The sequence below is a fragment of the Clarias gariepinus genome, chromosome 10 (genome assembly GCF_024256425.1).
Source record: "Clarias gariepinus isolate MV-2021 ecotype Netherlands chromosome 10, CGAR_prim_01v2, whole genome shotgun sequence".
NCBI classification, from domain to species: domain Eukaryota; kingdom Metazoa; phylum Chordata; class Actinopteri; order Siluriformes; family Clariidae; genus Clarias; species Clarias gariepinus.
The window spans coordinates 20,565,289-20,585,367 of NC_071109.1; positions in this window are offsets into that span (position 1 = coordinate 20,565,289).

The window sequence follows — 20,079 nt, forward strand, 5'->3', positions numbered from 1 at the left end:
TGTGCAAAGGTACAAGAGATGGATTCAGAGGTGGAACCTGATCAGCAGCCATGAGTTCTAGCACATTCATTATAGGCATAAAAAAAAAGAAAAGAATGTTCTTGGCCATAAAACATGGATTTAAAAAACTGTCCTTAAATGACTTAAAACAGGAAAGAAGAATTCTTTAGAAATAACTGTGTATGCTTGCCATGACTTGGCATAAATGAGTCCTGATGTCAGCTTGTATACAGTAGTACTAGCTGAGTTATATGTTTGGATTTTTCACAGAATGCTAAGTGCAGTGGCATCACTGTAGCAGAATGTGTTGGGACATGCATGAACACTCAGCAAATCTGCCACTCTGTGTGGTCTGCAGTAATCTAAACTAAAACGCATACTAAGATGTACTGATGCAACGAATGAATAGCAGGGATGCTGGAATTTTCCTGTCTGGTAGCTTGGCAAATTTAACAAAATAATGTAATGAAAAACTAAATAAACAACCTTGTAAACATGCACATGTACATAAGAAAAACCACATACTATATTTTTTATACATTTACATATGAAAAAAAAATCCCAAAGAACTACTTTATTACAAAAATATGAAAAGTTCACCGTGATATGGTTAGAGCTGTGAATCATAGACTGTTGATTCAATTCAATAAAATTTTTGCACATTGTAATTTTCGATTCAGTTCAATAGTAACACTAATGTTTACTGATTCTAATTAACCTCAAGCAGCTATAATTCAAAGTGTGTACCAACAACGAAGCACAATGCACGTGTGTGAATGGCTGAAATGTGGTCGTGTGTAAGCCTTTTATTGAAACAGGGAAATGCTGTGTAGTTTGTTTTGTTTATTTTTTAAACGTCACGCCATATTTCTTTTTTCTACCAATAAAAAAAAAAAGTATTTTGCTAGCAGTTCATGAAAATGCAAGCGGATCCTTGATATAAAAAGATGCTTTTAATAAAAGCTGTGGTGCATTTTCAAGAAATCTGTCAATTTTAAACCATTTAACAGTCGTAAATTCACCTAGATAATTAAAAAAAAAGTGTGAATGTGAATCAGATCTGAATCAACAACTGGCCCTTAGATTAAATCACAATTAATTTGAATGATTTGTGTTACAATATTTGGAGACTGTAAAAGGGTTTTTCTTAAATTGAAACAACTATGATATGATATAGATCATCGAATTCAGCCTGGCCGGAGTTAAAATGTGCTTAATGTATTTCAGACTATATTATGCCAAATTATTTTTATATAACAGCAGCTGTTGCTTTTTTCCATTTAAATAAACCTCCCTAGTCTAAGCTTTCTGTTAGCATTTAGTAAAGATATCAAAGATGTGTAAAGTACTCATCAGAGTGTAAACAATAAATCTCAGCCAAGTCTAACATAGCAAGATCATGCATATGGTGCATATGGTGATATATTACCACCCAGCCGCACATGTCCTAACATTTCTGGTGAATATGGTGCTTATTTAAACAACTGTTAAGGGTATTGCAGCTTTGGTTGTCAGGCATTGTGCTGTTGTTTTGTTAAATAAAACAGCCTATATTCTAAAAGTAATTGAATTAGTTTCATAATTTCACATACAGTCCATACTGACCAAAAAAATAACATGTTTAATGCATTTGTGAGTTACTGAATCGTCTCCGTTTGGTGAGAATAACTGCGTTCAAATTAAATAAACATTTCGCACAGTAAAATATGCAAATATGTTAGCAATCCTGTACTAATTAGATCTTTATTTACTTGCTGTATGTACAGTAGGTTGCTTATTTAACTTGTTTGCATTAAAATGTAGCAATTTTATGCAGAATACGTCAGCCATCGTGCAAAATCTAAAATCTAAAAACTCTTTTTACTTCCCAACACCCAGCCCAACCTGATACAATTTGACAAGGTTATTATTAAAATGTGAAGAAATATTAAATTACATTTGCAATTACAGAACCCACACATTCATGTAAACGCCAAAACCACCATTACACACATCCTCAAAACTTAAGTAATACAGCAAAATATGATGTGGTTTTCCCTGCCTAAATTCAATGCTGTCTATTCATTCATTCATCTTCAGTATGGATTTATTCTAATCAGATTAGTGTGGACCAGATCCCAGGAGGTGGCATATTGGGGATAGAAAATTAGACAATTTAAATGGTTGTGACTTTCAGATGTACTTGACATTTATTTTTATATTTTATTTCACAATTGGTTACTAAGAAACAGATAAGTGGTGTTGGTGTGAAGGTTAACCACACGCCTAAACATAGTACATCTATTTCTATTCGTGCTGTATATGGTCAAGATGTGCTACGATCTCATGCACAAATGATATGATGTAGAATCCACTTGCATCTGTTTAACCACACACAGATTTGTCTTGCATTTCATATAATTAATAATTATTGGAAATATTGTTTTTGAACAGACACTGCCAGCTGCTAAAGTCGCTTCTGTAAATCATCTGGCATGTACTAGTATGTTTTTCAAATGGTTATTTAAAATACTTGAAGCCAGGGCATATTCTTAAAGTTCTGGGGCCCTAAAAGACACCTTACTTAAGACCCTCATCAATCAGATGATTTAATACGCAAAAGAATTGCTACTTCATCATCTTGGATAGCAGTAAACAGTAAAATAAAAACAACTACACAAGAACCACAAAGAATTAAATGCTGAGCTTAAAACTATGAGCTGCCCGCATGATCGTTTTCCAGAAAACGTCGGCAAGTTTTTTTTCTTGTATCACATGAAAAATGACCATTAAATTTGATCTGATTTTGTGCGATTCTTAAAAATTCAGTAGTTCATGGTTCACCAGCCTCATTATGTGAAAGCTAGTGGTAGCAAGCTAGCCAAGAAATTGTGGTATACCAATACAGTGAAACCTCGGATTGCAAGTGACGCGGTTTGCGAGTGTTCCGCAAAACGAGCAAAGACTTTTAATAAATTTTGACTTAAAAAACGAGCAAGTTTTGGTTTAGGAGTACCAAGTATTATGTATCACGCATGCACTTCTTGTTTTAATGCTGAGCATCACATGATCACAACTGAGCCAACGTTTTTTTCCTCTCTTGTGCTGCGGAATTGCGGGTAATCGTCTCCCCTGCTGGGTCTTAGTGCCTGTCACTCACTTGTAAAACCAACATCCGTGCACTCATGTACTGTTTACTATAAGACTGTGACCACGTGTGTGTGCGCATAACATATTTAATTTTGAGTTTGTAAGCGTATGTATGCAGCGCGCGTGTACTGTTTCTTATAGCACACGTGTGTGCGCGTGTAAAGCAAAAGAAAGTCTCATTTGAGAGGTTAAAGATAAATTTTTTCCCTCTCTGTTTCAGCCTATGTGTGGGCGCGCATAATTTTTATAACTCTTCACACACACACTCTGCCTTTACACCCCCACCCCCTCCTCCTCTCAGCTTCACACACACACACACACACACTTCTCTGTACTTTTAATATTAATGCGTTTCATTTACATCAATGAGCAAAAAAAAAAAAAAATCTACTAAACAAACTGATTAATCAAATTGATTAGAAAAAAAGTGATAAAAAGTTTTTTTTAATTACATTTTTATACTGTACCAGTCAAAAGTGTTTTGTATAACTCATGTAATTAGGTAATAACAACAACAGTCAATTGTTATTTTGTTATATTAAGGTACAGTGGTCAGCCTATTTGGAAAGAAAGACCGAAACATTGCTCTGCTGCAGAGGAGAAGTTCATTTAGAGTTACAAACCTCAGAAATCACCAATTAACATCACCTCAGATTAGAGCAGTTATGAAGGCTTTACAGAGCATAAGTAGCAGACACATCTTAATATCAACTGATTATTGCATTTCGATACCTTACACTTAGCCTACTTTACATTGGAAAAATAAATAAAAACCAGAAGCGATATGAGGGCTTTATAAAGAATATGTAGCATTCTATATTTGTATAATTTGTATTATATTCCTATTTCATTATTTATATTTTTTATTTAAATATTTTTTCCTTTATACTCTTTTTTAAAATTATATTCTTATTTCATATTCTTTATTTGAATACTTGAATTTCTTTTTACATTTTTAGCTCATGGGCAGTCGTACAAGCATTTCACTGCATATCATACTGTGTATTTGATTTGGCAGACACATCTCAATGATAACTGTTTCTAAAAAATCACTGCATATTTTTGATGCCTTCAGCATTGTTTTACAATGGAGAAAGAAATAAAAATCTGAAAAGACCATGGAGTTAGAATGTGTGCCCAAACTTTTTACTGGTAGTGTATAGCCTGCATGTGGAAAATGTTACCTTTCCTCTATAATCCTGCGGATGAAGCTCTCTATTCACAGCTTCACTGTGAGTGGTAGTGGCAAATAATCAGCTAAGTTTGTTTAGAACAAAATGAAACAAAATCTTTATAACAAAAAGGAAATTGTTATATCACATAATTGCAATACAAAATGCGAATCGCATGAACACTTCATAACTGCAGCCTCTTTATATTCGTCCAGCATTACTTACCTAACTTAGTGACATAAACTCTAGTTTCTATTCTTTTCACAGCACAAGGGAGCCCCTTGCCACTGCTTGATAGATAAACATTTTGACCAAATGATTTCTGTCTTTGAACTAATTGGGCCTCAGTGGTCTAAGCGCCCTAACTGACCCCTGTACCAGAAGTAAAGAGGTAAAATATAAGAATAATGAGTTCTCATTTAAACCTTCTGCAAAAAAATTCAATCAGGACTGTTATGAGCGTTACTGACAATGTCCGCTGTGACATTGTTTGGAGTGCCTTCTGCATGAGAAAGACTGGCAGAATGTTGCTGTCTGAGACTATTTTGAGCCAGAGTCACAAAGTGTGAACATTTAAATTGATGAGAGAAAGCCGATGCAATGAGTGGGATCAGGGTGAGATTAAAGTCTTGAGGCAGAAACCAAACGGCGATTATAGCAGAGGACAAAAAGACAGCGGAGATCCTAGACTGGTGGAATTGTGTGGGTCTGCTTTGTAAAGAGACAAAAAGGTGCCTGGAAGCAATGGATCAATATACTGTAGACACTAACCTCAGTCTGCCGCATGTGTGTACATGCACACAAAAACCACACAATCTGTAAAGGAGAGGCCACAGACTGAATAAACATACAGGACCTTTCTGTATGCAGTGAACCCACCGTTAGATGTATGATCTAATATATATATATATATATATATATATATATATAACAGGAATTCAGGAAAAAGGATTAAGCAGCTCGACAGCCTTTGAAAGGAGTTTACCAGTCCATTTTAATGCTATTAATACACATCAATATAATGAGCCAACATTTATTACTATTTACATACAGTCTTATTCCCAAACAAGCGAACTTTAAAATCCAGATTGGAACAATTGAGTTATGCATATATGAGCACAGGCACACAACAAGACAACACTTCAACAACCACTGCCTATTTATTTATTCATTAAAACCCAGGCTATTTAGTTAAGCAAAAATTGTATTTGTGCTCTTACGCACATGAGAACATTGCAGTGAAAACCCTGTAATCAACTGCAGTGTGAGAAAAAAAAGGTCTCTGGCTTTTCAGTAAATTTTGTAGATATTAAAAACAAATTGCACATCTTTACAGAGGACGGGAAAATAATCACACATGATTTAATCTGTTCGGTCCCTGATAGACTGATGCAATTGTGCAAGGCTGCAAGGATACCACAGAGCTTTTACTTTTGATTAAATTATACCTTTTTATTTATTTATACCTCAAAATGTCTGTTTATTTAGTTACTTAGGTAGTTAATTAGTTAGTTATTGCATTAGAGAGATAGAAGAATTATCATTTAACGTAACAGCACGAATGAATCCTAGGAGAATTGGAAAACAAACAGCACCTCTCTAGGCTTCCAAGCGGTTCAACTGAAAAAGTTTTTCCTATCGCTCAGAAATCACGATAGGAAAAACATATGATGGGTGCTTCTCAGAGGAAGCATGTGATATCTATGGTTAGGAGGGAGGTGTCAGGGGAGGGGGTTGAGGGAGTACCAGTACAATAATATAGGTAGACCCAGAGTTACGAATTTTTACAGATACGATCCGACAGCGATTATACTTCAGGTTTAATCACAAGAGTGTATTGTACAAAAAATGCAGTGCACCAGATACCAATATTTACAATTATTTACAATATTTCCAGTGTGTAAGTAAATGTAAAAAAATGTCTAAAGTCCAGTATATTGTGTGAGCACGATGATAGAAAATGCCTGTCCCGTAAAGCTGTCCTGATGGTGAATAATCCTAATTTCACAAAAAATTCTAAACAAAACACAGTTCATAGTCCAATACAGTGGAAAACATCTCTGAGATAGTCAAAATGGCGTCTGGGATTCCCCTTGCAATTTACAGATCCTAAGACAACCCTATTACATTTCACGTGTAATTCATTCCCTTAGACGCGGTTGCGGTTTTTGGACAAATAAAGGCAGGTATGTTTTACATTGTATATTCGTGCCAAAGGCATATAATTCACTTTATCATACTTACAGTAAAAACAAATTGGACTTTTAGATGTGCTCCCAGAATAAAACTTGTTCATCTGAAGTGATTTACCTACAAAGTGCATTTTTAAAAATTCATAATAAGTAAACCTGTTCATCCAAACTCTCTTGATACTGGGGACAAGAATCACCAGTAAACACCTAATACGATATTGACATGGTACCTATGTGCTGATTCAATTTGTACTGCGATTTTATCACAATACAAAGTATCACAATTTTTGTAAATATCTTGATTCTATATAAAATTTTGGAGTCAGTATGTTGATACAAGAACTTCACTTAAATGCTTATGGGAATTAGTGCAGAAAAACTACTACACAAGAAAAAATACAGTATTTTCTTAAATGTGGTGCTGTTAATAGCGCTGTGCTGTTTAGGGAAATTCGCATTGTTCAACTTGAATACTTGAGTACAATGAATACTCTAAATGGAGCAAATATGGAGATTATCATGGGTGGATGTGGTGCACCAGTATAACTCTAACTATTTATGATTAATAGAAATAAGAAGTGCATTAGTTACTCGGGTAACAGTTAAGCCACCTGGGTTTATTTTTACATTCGGTCATAAAAGGGTTGAGGAGGGGCGCTTTTAAAGTAATACAGTATATTTAAAAAAAAATCATGTTAAAAAGTTATCAGAATATGAAATCTTCATACCATCCCAGTCCTAATCATAAGAGAAGGGATAATACCAACAGCACTGGACAGTGTAATAAGTAATAAAAACAAGAAAAAACACCGAAATCTATATTCCCGTGTTGTCATTAGAGATAATAGAGGCATTAACATTCAGCAATGTTCCTCTATGATTCTTTGAAATACACTTTACCTTTTTCAGCACCAAAATCAAACTGCCACATGCTTCCCATATCAATTTTTACAGCCTGCTTAATTTAAATTTAATGATACCAATCTCCTATTTAACTTTGGTGTGTGCTATAATGGAAGACTGGTAGTGGGAGGTTACTGCATGACAGTGCAGACAGTGGAGAGAGGAGCAGGCTCCTGAAAAAAGGTGGAGCTACTTGAACCCAATGCTGCAATTATCAATTCTTCTGAGTCAGTCATTCATGAAAGTAACCGTTAGGCAGCCTGGGAGGCGATGAAGACTAGCTTACATTGAGTTAATTGGGATTGTTCAGAAGGCTTTACAACGCGAGGGTGGATGCAGAAGGAGAGCAGAGGAAAAGATATGCATGCCTGATATGCATGCATCAACATAAATATTGTATAAACACATGTTAACAATGATAATACAATGGTTAATAAGACCTCTCTCTGTCTCTCTCTCTTTCTCTTTTTCTCAGCTTCATCTCACATGCATAATTTAATACAAAAGGAACCTGGTTGACTATAAGCCAATGTACAGTATAATGAATGATATATTCATGGCATCTGTTCAGTAATGAGTACATGATGCATATTCCAAAACTATACAAATTACGCTTCCAAAATCCTAACATGTTATGTGTCAATGTTCCAACAAGGTGAACACTGATTGGCTGGGGCAGGGCAATAAAATGACAAGATGCTACTGTAGCTGTGGTAAGCTGTTGTGCTGGGACATTATGCCAAGCTGCTTTTCTTAGACATTGTGCCAGGATGTTGCGCTGGGACGTTGCGACAAGACATTGTGATTAGATGGTACAACCTTGCAATGATAAGGTGTTGTGATGAGATTATGCGATCAGACATTTTTCTGAGATCCTTTGGTAAGATTTTGCGAAACGATGCTGTGACGTGATAGTGCCTTAAGATGTAATGAGATGTGGTGGGACATTGTGGTGAGACACTGTGGTGAGATGTTCTGACGAGATATTGATAAAAAATTGTTGATAGGACACAATGATATGTGATGGCATTGTGATAAAATGTAAGAAAATGTTGTGATGAGATATAATAAATAAGCAATAGAAAATTCGAGGTAATGCTCTTGTATTGCACAGCACAACCTTTTAAGTGTGATGTTGCTTTGATCCAGCAATTTCACAAACACTATTTTATGATTTCTTTGTTTATTTGACCAGGTATTTTGCTTCTCTAGCACTGATCCTTTTACAACTGGCATAACTAACTTCGACTGGTAAAGCTGGTTGGTGACTGACAACAAGTAATTTCCAGGTTCCCCTGTTTAAATCCCAAATAAAGTTAAATAAAAAGCTAAAGTGGAAAGGTCTGTGATATGTTTGAGAAAAAAGTCTGTAGTGTATGTGCAAAGCTCCAATGGTTGGTACAAATAGTGCAATTAATTGTTCCAGTGATTATGCAGATGATTGTTCGTGATTATTATTGTGCAGATGATTGTACAAAGTCTGCAATAAATGTCCTGAGATCTGTGTCAAGGTCCAGTTGGTAGTCCATGATTGTAAACTCCTGTCAGCTATCTGAGTCTAATGGCAGTGGAAAAAAATGAGTTCTGCATCTCACACTTCTGTATCTCCGGCCTGAGGGAAGAGGTCATGACAGTCCGTGCTCGGGATGAAGGCAGTTATCCTGTGGACTCTGCAATACTGTAGTCACTGCTCTGCAGGGATGGTAACGAAGTTCTTGTGATCTTTTGAGCAGTCTTCAACACTGCAGGCGTTTGCGGTCCATAAGAGTAGTACTTCCGTACCACACAGTGATGCAGTTAGTCAGGATTCTCTAAAAGGACCTTAGTAGACTAGACATTTAAAGCTGTTTAAGCATGTCCACTATCATTCCCTTCGTCTTGCCCGTGTTGAGGGAGAGGTTGTTATCCTTCTACCACTGCTGTGTCGTCTGCAAACTTCAGGATGATGTTTAAGATATTTGCAAATAATAATTTGGGGGGGGGGGTAAGAGGAATAATAAAACACATCAAGATGGTTTTTGGAAGTTCTGTCGGTCTGTTTGTTTGTGCATGCAACGTAAAAACTACAAGGCGAATTTCTAAGGGGATTTTGCAAGTGTATTTGGCTAAGCTTAAGGAAACATATACTGTAGGCTTTGTTTCATTGTAATCAGTCCATGGGAAGAGAAGATATGCTATTCTGAAATTTAAATAGAAAAAAATTCTACGTTGGAAAAATCATCTCAAAAATTATCTCAAAATTCAACAGATGGCGCTGTATATTTTTTAAAACACGCTTATGAGTGTGCAATTAAATTCCATGTCAACGGGTCGGGTACATGTTGTACTAAAGTATAATTACAAGAAGTTTGTAAATGTCAAAAGCATTTATTAACAGTTATGTTTATGCAAAGAGTTTTGTCTCTTCTTTTTCAAGACCTCTGCAATTCGCCCTGGCATGCTATCAATCAATTTCTGAGCCACATCCTGACTAATGGCAGGCCATTGTTGCATAATCAATGCTTGGAGAGCTTTGATTTTTGCAAGAATTAATTTGAGAGGTTATTAAAATTTTGTTTGTCCACCTGCCTCTTGAGGTTTGACCACAAGTTCTCAATGAAATTAAGGTCTGGGGTTTTTCCTAGACATGGACCCAAAAATTCGATGTTTTGTTCCCCAAGCCACTTAGTTATCATTTTTGCCCTTTGGTAAGGTGCTCCATCATGCTGGAAAAGGCATTCTTAGTTACCAAACTGTTCTTGGATGGTTGGGAAAAGTTGTCCTCTGAGGATGCTTTTGTACCATTTTTTTATTCGACTGTGTTTCTAGGCAAAATTCCACTCCCCTGGCCACCCCACATATGAATGGTCTCAGTGTGCATTACAGTTGGCATGACACAAGACTGGTCACCTTTTCTTCTCCAGATAAGTCTTTTTTTAGGTGCACAAAACAATTGGACAGGAGACTCATCAGAGAAAATGACCTTACTACAGTCCTTAGCAGCCCAATCCCTGTACCTTTTACAGAAAATCAGTGTGCTTAAGTTTTTTTTCTGTAAAGAACTGGCTTCTTTGCTGCTCTTCTTGACACCAAGCCATTCTCCAAAAGTTCACATCTCATTGCGAGTACCGATTTACTCATACCTGCTAGCTCTGCAATTTCTGAACAAGATCTCCACTGGTGGTTCCCTAATCCTGAACCTTAATCAACACAATCAAACCGTCCTGGAGCTTGCTGGACCTTCTTGAGCATTCTGAAGCCTACTCCACAACAGTTGAACCTCTCTCTTTAAAGTTTTTGATAATCCAATAAATAGTTGAGTTAGGTGCAATTTCACTAGAAGTAATATCCTTGCCTGTGAATCCCTTTTTGTGTAAAGCAATGATGCGAAATAGAATAGTAGAAATATTTTATTTCTTTTTGGGGATTGAATTAATTTTCTTGACAAAGATGGACTTTGCAATTATTTCAATTCATAGGATCACTTTTATGCAAATTGCCTTTTTAAAAACCTTCTAAAAAACAAATTTTTGTGTCATTCTCAAAACTTCTGGCCATGGCTGTGAGTAAAATTCTTTTGTTTCACACACCAAGTAGTGCCTATGATGAGGAGTTACAGATGAATTTGGGATTCAGTCTCGTGTTCGAAGCTAGTTAGCTTTGTAGCTCTCATTAGCCATAACTAAAACAACATGGAAAGTTAATGTACCGACGCAGGGTCTCACAAGGGGCAGAACCATTGCACTGTTCAGAACGGGCAGATTCGCAGGCTGCTACCCCGCGGAGTTATGAACAAGCAGAGGTGCGACCAGGTAGACACACAGTTGCCAGGAAATGTGTCAAAGAGGCAAAGACAGCCTCTGTCTTGCACTCTAGACAGCGGTGAACGACAGAGAGAAAGAGCGACACACATTAGTTAAGCGTACACTCTTAGTTAAGTGTATGCTCTCAGGTGGGGTAATTATGTTAATACACAAAACTATCTCTCTCTTATAAATCCTCAGAAAGGGCATAGGCCCCAAAGGATATATTTTTGTTTTAGTTTACAGACACCGGTCTGTTCTCGCGTAGATGACGGAGCTCTGTTTATTTTGTGTTTCCAATTTTCTTTTATTTCCTTTTAAGTTTCTAACTAATAATCCCAAGCCATCTCTTAATGGGAGGGTCCTTCCATGCATATCATAAGCATTCTCACAAACTCCTGTTTCATTTACCTCCTCTGAAGCCCTGTGTTAGGGCTCTTAAAAACATCATAACAGCTCATGGTGCGGCTCTCCATACCGCACCACGTAACAGTTCAGATGCATTTCAGAACAAGTTACCAGTTAGTAAGCAGACAAAATATTAAATAATTTAAGATACAAGATGTGCCCTCGACTTTGTTCGCGTCAAATTTAATGGCACACTCATAAGTGCGTTTTAAAAAATGTACAACGCCAGGTTTTGGCAGGCAGCTGCTCTCTCCACAGGACTGCTGTCTTTACTGTCCTACTTTCACCCACGCTGGTAACCGACAGCTAGTGTAATTATGAGTGAGTTATAAGTGGAGTTATGAGTATGATTAAACATCCCAGTGCTGTAATGCTCTATATCAGATTACTTGGAGTATAAGTGTTGTATAAAATGTTGTGAAATGCTGTGTTTATATGTTGTGATGAGACTTTGTTATAAGACACTGTGTTTTCTCTTTCACAGGTAACATAAAGGCCATTATAATTCTTTAATTGGACTACAAACTTGGCATTGCTTCAGTGCAGTGCTATAATGAGCACAAAGCTCTGTGCTGATGTGGTTGACTTTAATACCTGACAGCATGCTGTTGGTGATTTAGAACCTGGAAATAGATTGTCATTTTTCTGAGTTATCACATGCACTACTCATCTTTTTCTCCATTGATTCTGCAGTGAAACCTGAGACTTTTGTGTCAAAACGTCTTGCTTTTAGTGGATGGATTAACATTGCATAAAATTCGCGGACTTCTGTATGATCTCCTTCACAGAACACTCTAAAACTGAGACAGACATTTAAGTACCTGGAATCAACAATACCACTAATATACCACTATACACAAGATATCTTAATGATTAAACATCAATTGATTAACTGCTGTTAAGAAGTTTTTAATAAAGTGTTTATTGACCAATAATGTTTGTTTTGCATAATATTTATCTACAGCTCGCATGTCTATTAAAGTCTACACCACAAGGGGCACACTTGTTTACACAATGCTCACTATTGGCTCAGTATGTTTATCATTCGCATTGTTGAATGAAGATTTGCACTCAATAAATTGGTTAAGACTGTGCTACTAGAATTGTTTAAATAAAACTTCATTTAAACACTATTAATTCACTATTGATTCATAACGGGTTTAGGGAAATTAGGGAAATTTTAACCCTTGCCACTTAACTATAAAATCAGAATAAAAACAAATAATTAGTATTAATAGTATTAGTAGTAGTAGTAGTAGTATCGATTTCAGAAAACCGATACAAGAAGCCATTCATAAAATAAATTGCAAAAGTCTTTCTCAACGATTTAAAATAAGGGCAGATCTCTACCAAGTACACGACAAAGGTAAAATTGCTTTGTGTAAAACATACTATTATTGTTGTTTTTGCTGTTGTTTTTATTACTGTAATTACATGTACATGTACCAGTTGACAGTTTAAAGTTTGCTGTGCTTGGCAACATTATACTTGATACAGTCACACCAATAAAGCTGTACCATGATCATCACAGAAGGTGAAATAAATAATTAAATTCATTAATAAATTAAGAAACAAGCCCAGGCTCGAAGACATAAAAACCTCAGGGTAGGGGAGACAGATGGAGATGCAGATGAATACAAAAAAATCTTGAAAAGGGAAAAAGGGAAAAAAGTAAAGATAAGAGACTCTTGTCTATTTCGGGGAGAAGGTATATACTGTAGTAATGTTTTCTGCTCAAAAATAATAATAAGTGTTCTGCATCTTCAGTCTTCCTTGAAATATTTTGTGCAAGTGTGTGTAAGTGATCTTACACAAACAATTGAAAAAGAGGAACAAATGCCAATTATACAGTGATTATTATAGTTAAATTACAGTAATAGCACTGTGCTGGCTTCTTTTGTTTGTTTGTATGCTGATAATCTTATAATTGCTTTGGCAATACTGTAAAGAAAAAATGGCGTGCCAGTTGTGTCAGTAATACAGACAATGAAATGAATTGAGGGAGTGCAAAAGTAGGCAATGTCCTGGCAAAAAAAGTGTAGGAACGAAAGGACGAGATGAAGCGAGTATGAAAAAAAAAATCTAAGTGCGATTGAGAAACTGTAGGGAATATACTGGATGGATATCAAAGCTCTTCCCACAAGACCAACAAAATAAAATAAAGAGACACTTTTCCTTTCACCTCTTTTCTGTGGGGGCGGATGACAAAATAGAAGAAAAGGTGGAAGTATCAAGACACTATAAAACTAGGAAATACATTACTTTAATCCAAACTGATTCTAGCTTCTTTTTTAATGCTCTTCTTTTCAGTTTAGGGCTAGAGAGGCAGAGTTATAGAGTGGTACAGCAGTAGTCCAAGCCCCCAGTCAGGCTGATGCTCATCTCTGCTCTGTAAAACATTGCATTAAGGCTTTTAGCACCTCGAACCCACAGAGCAGATCAAGCACACAACTGCTGACTGCTGCTCTCATCAAAGTCTCTGTGTGTGTGCAGTACTAGACAAATCATAGTGGATAAGCTTCAAAAGCTCAACAGTAGAGAAAAGCCATTAGAGCTTCTCAGCAACACATACACACACTGACTGTATTCAAGACAAAGATGTTTATTACAGCAAAAACTCTGTATTGGTATTCAGATATCAAATAACAGCAGACTTACGTGATGCTCGAACAGCTGTGAAGGATTTGTGTGTGCAGACGTAATAAATCTGCAAAAAACAGAGACGCCTCTCAATTACACATGATTCTGACCTTGAACTTAAGTAGATTTTTCTTGCATGATAATTGCTCAAGCAATGAGCAGGAATAACACTAGCGCCCCTGTCTGACAGTTTGTCAAATTATTTCTTGGTATGAAATATCAAGTACTTAAGTATAAGTCTATTTATTATTTAATAGTTTTGCCAATGAAAGGGGGTTTATATGAAAAGAAAATTTAAGATAAATTAAAGCAGCTTAACCTTATCTCAAAGACCAAATTGTATATGAATTAAAAAATACACTGCACAGCCAAAACAAGTCACTGCTTGGATTTAAATAAGCAAAGACTTAAGAGCCTTTAATTGGATAATTACTCCTTGTTCAACTGGTAACAATTCTTTTATCTCTTACTAATGCAGTAAGTAGCATCTCATTTTTTTAAACAACCCTGTCAAAAGATGTATCCTGGGTGGTAAAGAAAAAAAAATGTTACAGTGTTTCAGACGGATCAAATTATTGGCCTGGATCAAGCAAAGAAAACAACTAAGGAGACTTCTGAAATGACTGAACTTGTAATCAGATTTATCCAGCATGTTTATACAACCTGGATGAATCCTGGGAAAGAAATGTGCTTGGAAAAAAATAATAAATTACCATAATTGGAAATCACTTAAACACAAAAGAAATCAACAGTAAAAATTACAGCAAAGTTTAATAGTGAAAGAGCATTTCCACACACACACACACACACACACACACACACACACACACACACACAAACACACTTGTTAGTGTGACTAATCAGAAAAAAGGCTTCAGTTTGCTATGCAACATAAAGACTTTTGAGCAATGGAAAGAGGTCATGTGGTCTAATGAGTACAGATTGGCCCTGTTCCACAGTGATGGTTATGTTGGAGAAAGAGGGGAAGCACATGAAGTGATGCACCATTATGCTTAGTATCCACTGTACGAGCCTCTGGAGGTCGTGTTATGATCTAGGGTTGCTTCAGTTAGTCAGGTCTAGGCTCATCAACATAATGCGGCTAAAATGTAAGAGTGTGTGACTTTTTTTGATCAGACAGTGGCCTTACTTATACACTTACTTAAGTATAGCAGATGTGCGCTTGCTCAGCTCATCTCTATTAAAACATTAATAAAATTATACGCAGCACCAAAGAAAAAAAAAGCTATAAATATACTTTATGACATCGATTTAAGACCTGTCCAGTGACCTATTCCCAGGTCTCATCAAATATGTTACAGAAATTTTCCCCTTTTTGTCTTTACTACTTTGTCTTCCACAAAAAAAAAAAATAGTTTGTGCTGGATTAGCTTTTGTTTTATACCGTACATTGCCAAATAATCAAAAATCCATACTGTAAAAATTGGACAATTTTTATTAATATAATAATTATTAGGAAGATTTATGCACCAACATTGGCAATATCTGTGTCAAAATGTGTGTCAGTTTCTTTGTGTCCACTTATATTTTTATGCAATTATGTAACTGGATGCTAGAGGCATTAATGTTTTAGGTTGTCCGTCCCTTTGTCCAGCCATCTCTCCCTCATGTGTCCATCGAAATTTCTCAAATAGTTGATTTTTTTGTAGGAGGAGTATTTTAGCAAGCTAATGAGATTTAAACATGATCAGGATCAAAGCAAGGTCAAATGTCTAAAATTGTTTTTCTTTGATAATTTTGTTTTGTCTGAAATATATTTTAGAGTTTTACTTATTTTACGGATAAAGGCAAATGCTTTTGTTTATGAGCAGTTGCCTAGATGCTACTGAATAAGGCGATCTGAGACTTTATTCTTTATTAATCTTGTATGTGGTGACCTCAGTGCTATAAACTACTTGCAAAACTACTTGTAACCTGACTGGACTGCACAGAAAGTCAAGTAAAGAATCTTATGTTTTATATGCGATCCACCTGTATGTATAGCTCTTTGGACAACTTGTGTTTTAAATGTTATTTATAACTAAATTAATAAATAAATAACATGGACTGACTAACTGACTCTTAATGCTGATACAGCAGGTTATATCTGCCATCAAATTGCTCTAAAAATAATCTAAACATAAACAAAGACATAACATACAGAAACACACAGGTGGGATATGTCTTTAACAATCCTCAGCTAATTCTCACCTGTGTCTGTGGTGTGTGTGTGTGTGTGTGTGTGTGTGTGTGTGTGTGTGTGTGTGTGCGTGTGTGTGTGTGTGTGTTTGTCAGGAAGGGAGGCAGAGGTTAAAGTTGTACTCCTGAAGTCTTCCCAGCAGAGATTAATCGTTGTGTGCTGGTATGAAGCGTTGCAGCCATAAATCATCAAAGCTGACCCCTCTCTCTCCCAAACAGGACAAATCAGACAGAAGACTTACATCAGTTTTGAACATCAAGTAATGAAATGAACCCCAGCCTCTCCTTACTCAAATATAAAGAAACCATGACATTCATAACAATAGATGGATGAATTCTGTTCGAATTCCCTTTAGTCGTCTGTGGTCGGTAAAGAACAACATACTTAACCCTAATCAGACACTCAACTACTTTATATCAGACCTCATGAGATTACCTTACTATGTATAGATCTCAACCTCTGACATACACAGATATCCAAAGATCATTACTCTCTTTAAAATAAAGCGGAAAAATACAGCTAGTAAAAGTCTTCTTCATGAAGTAAGCGTCAGCGTTTATTTAATTACCTTTATGAAAAGCCCCCTGATGTTATCTGATCCTGATCTTCTATCTCCACTCCTACTTTCCAGCTTCCAGACCTTCTTAAACACATGGACACAAAAATACACAGTATACCTCATTTCATGTAAAAAAAAATAAATGAATAAAATACTGCTACAGTACTGTGACAGTTTAATATTGGCAGTCATGTACTGGCAATCAAAATGTGTGTGTGTGTGTGTGTGTGTGTGTGTGTGTGTGTGTGTGTGTCTTTCTTAGCAGAGTGGGATAAGACCAGATGTTTTTGGCGTTTAGAATGCTGAGGTAAAGTGTTCCTGTCAGCTGCTAGGAAGATATGTTTAAATGTGACCGCCCACCCCGACCGCCTCTCCTGCAGAAATGACAAAAACGCGCAAGCGTAATTGAAGGTGAAGTGCGAGGCCCTAAGCACTGCAATTACCACGGAGCCCTCTGCTGAGCCTGTGTGTCCTAACACAAGGACACAGAAATAGTGGGAGGGCTAAATCACATCACTCACACACAACTGGCTGACAGAAATAAAGGGTGGAGAAAACAGCACAAATGGACTCAATGTCATTTACACACTTATGCTCCTGGTTGCTATGTGCACTTTTATAGCTCTGTATCAATACCTAATAAAATGTTTCACACATACCTAGGGGGGGTTGTTTAAAGCGTAAACAGTGTGTATCTTTCACTGACAGTATTTTCCACTTATTAAGAAAGACCTGCGCATTTAGGCATTTATCCAATCACCATATAATGTGGCAGCAGAGAAATGCCCAGAAACATAAGTTAAGGGCTCCGGTCAATGTTCATATCAAACATCAGATTAAATGTTATCTCGATGACTCTGCGTGTGTAGCATGCTTGTTGCTGTTAGACAGGCTGGCTTTAGTATTTCAGAAACTGCTTATGTTCTAATAATCTATTTTTTGTATCATGACATTCTATAGGGTCTACAAAGTCTATAGACTATCAAAGGAGAATCGCCAATAATCACTCTTTGTAATAGTTTCTAAGCAGAAAAATATTTCAGAACAAAGCACACATCGAACCTTATGAGAAATGGGCTACAACAGTGAAAGTCTGTCATTAATTTCTACTACTGTCAGGAATCAAAAGCTACAACAGACAGCTACAGGGCATCTGTTAAGCAAAATTAACTTTTAAGTCATTTTAGAGATTCGGAATATGTCTTCAGTGTGCATGTACAAACAAAAAAACATAAGAAAAAAAACATTCCTGCTTTGTTTTTTTTTTCTGTGTTTGTTTTCCCAGAGTTTAAACACTCACTCACTCACTCACTCATAATCTATACTGCCTTATCCTGTGTTTAGAGTCACGGGTGACCTGGAGCCTATCACAGGAGACTTAGGACATGAGGCGGGGTACACTCTGGACAGGGTGCCAATCCATCACGGGACACACACACATATGCATACTCACACACTTTGGGCAATTTGGGAACGCCAATTGGCCTAATCTGCATATCTTTGGACTGCGGGAGGAAACCGATGTACCCAGAGGAAACCAACCAAGCACAGAGAGAACATGCAAACTCCATGCACACAGAGATGGGAATCGAACCTGGTTGGGAATATAGTTTTAACAAGCCGATTCAATTTTCCTCATAATGGGAGCTGCTAGAGTGGGACTTAGCAGTAGCTCATTTACTGTACACAAACACTAAAACAGACAGGGAATGATATAAAGGGTGTTTAAGGTATAAAAATATGCATTTTCTGAGTGGTATCTCAGCTGGAGCATTACCAGACACCCTTTGAGGAACCTTTTCAGACTGACAGTATGTTAACCACCTTAAATGCAAACATATACTGTATATATTAAAAAAATAAATTTCAGAACTTTTTATAAAATGGATTTCAGGGTCACTGGTGCAAAACATGTATTGCCACACAAAAGAATCATAACACGTCACTGAATCAAAATTATCCACCCACCTTTAATTCCCTTTGAATATGATTTAATAAAGTTAATCTAGAAAAGGAACAATTTAGTGCCGCAGCTACTTTATAGCATTTGGATGAAAGCTGTTATAATCCAGGTCTTACAACTTGCTATGTAGCCTTGGTGAAATACAAAAAAATATATTTGCGGCTTTCTAAGGAAACCCTGATAAAGAAGAGAGCACGCCGTGGCACAGCTCCTCACTAACTGCTCAAGTGCTGTTCAGTTATAAGCGGTTTGAGGCAGATGAAAGAGCATTCAAAGTGCCACCTCATATTACTGCCAACACGACCTATGTGAGTTTATCTATCAGTCACATTCTACAGCTTGAAAATGTGCTGCATGGCTACATTAAGGAGTTTTTTTCCACTGAAAGGGGGGAATTAGGGAGCTGTAGTCCTGCTGGAACACTGGATCTGATTAAAATCCAAACCTCAAGAAACTTCTAATATCCATGGAGCAGTTATAACAGCGATTCACAATGAATTAACAACTTAATGTGATGATTTACAGGGATGATTTAGGGCTACAATCTGACGCATATCTTAATGACTAAAGCAGTGCAAAAATGAACAGACGTTATTGTTCAACCCCCTGTCTTATCTATTCGATGCCCTGAGTATTATAAAGTGTGAGCTATTTTGATTTGTCAGGTTGCTTCCATCTTCTACAGTGTTGTACTGCTCGCCCTTTCTCGCTCTGTTTTGGCATCCAAGTGTCACCTACAGTATGTGTGGGTAACTGATATCCTCATGGTGTCCTGCAGCTCATTTAACTGAAAGAGGACACACATTGTCAGGAATCAGGGTGTAATCCAGTTTATGGGAAGTCCTGCTGTAACTCAGTACACAACCATGCCCATCAGGGGTGGGGACGGGGGGACGTCCTGGTGACAGACGCCTGTGAGATTGTTTATCTTTGATTCAGGGTGAATATAGACTACTGGGCCTGGCATCTAGTTTACACTTTCAATAAGACTTCATCAATCAGGTTCTCCTTCCTTCCTTGCTCTAAATACACACAGGACCACATTCGTACACACGTTTCTTTTGGATCTGAAAGGTCAGCGCAATCGCCTGGCTCCTCCAATCAGCATGAGGGCCTGTTTAAGCCAAGTGC